The sequence below is a fragment of the Schistocerca piceifrons genome, chromosome 3 (assembly GCF_021461385.2).
Source record: "Schistocerca piceifrons isolate TAMUIC-IGC-003096 chromosome 3, iqSchPice1.1, whole genome shotgun sequence".
NCBI lineage: Eukaryota > Metazoa > Arthropoda > Insecta > Orthoptera > Acrididae > Schistocerca > Schistocerca piceifrons.
The window spans coordinates 841,800,590-841,801,698 of record NC_060140.1 but is presented as its reverse complement, the minus strand read 5'-3'; positions in this window follow the sequence as shown (position 1 = coordinate 841,801,698).

Genomic DNA, 1,109 nt, shown 5'->3' with positions numbered 1-1,109 from the left:
GCTTGCACCACAGGACTCACACTGACGTGTTGACTTCGCTCTCCACTTTCCCACAAGGACTGAAGTTGATGAGACCTGACCCTGGACCATTCTATGGACTGATGGGTGACGTCAACACAGAGAACTGGCGAGTGTTGGGATCTTCATCTCCACTCATTGCGCATGAAGTTCCTCTGTATGGTGGACGCGTCAACGAATGATGTCGCTTCGCGGGTACGTTCATCATTGTCCGATTATTTTTTGAACAGGTTGGGGCTCAAGGACCAAAGACGCGCAGTGTGACTGGCCAGCATTTCTGCGATATGCTTCGGCAGCATGTCATACCCGCCCTAAAGGAGAGAGACGCATTTAACTCAACAGTTTTCATGTAAGATGGGGCCCCACCGCACATCGCTCGTGAAGTTCAGCTGATTCTCCGAAACACATTTGGAAACGACCGAATTATCAGCCGATCATTTCCAAATGATTGGCCAGCACGATCTCCTGATTTCGCCCCCTGTGATCCCTGGCTGTGGGGCTACCTGAAGGGTAGGGTTTACCAGAGGAACATTCACAGATGTGCTGATCCGAAGCGCAGCATCTCAAAAGAGGTAGCCAGTATGCCTACGGACATGCTTCGCTATGCTGTGTAGAATGCAATCGCGCGCTTTCAGACGCCATATTGAGCCCATTTTGTTGCATTAATATACCGGTATGTAATGGTATGGCGTACCATAGCAGCACATTAAAAGTGTTGCAACTGAATTGATTCTGCACTATTTCTATTCCCCATGTCTTTGACATTAATGCTACCACGTTTGGTCCTCTAACAGTAATTAGTTTGCGTGTTATAACGTGTTAAACAGGGAAAGTTTAATTATAACCACCCGGTATTTTATAAGAAATAGGAGCTTACTTTCTGAATAACCCTCGTGCACATCGCTTCTCAAAGTGTTCGCCTTTAAAACTTATACGGTTTTGCATATGCCAGAATCAGTTTAGGAAAAGTTTTTATCCATAGTCATGTTGATACCTCGGAAACGTGGATGTGGAAGGATTCAAAAGCTTTTGGAGCAGATGAAAATCACTGTCTACGAATTTCTTGTTTGAGATAAAGGAACAAAAATACA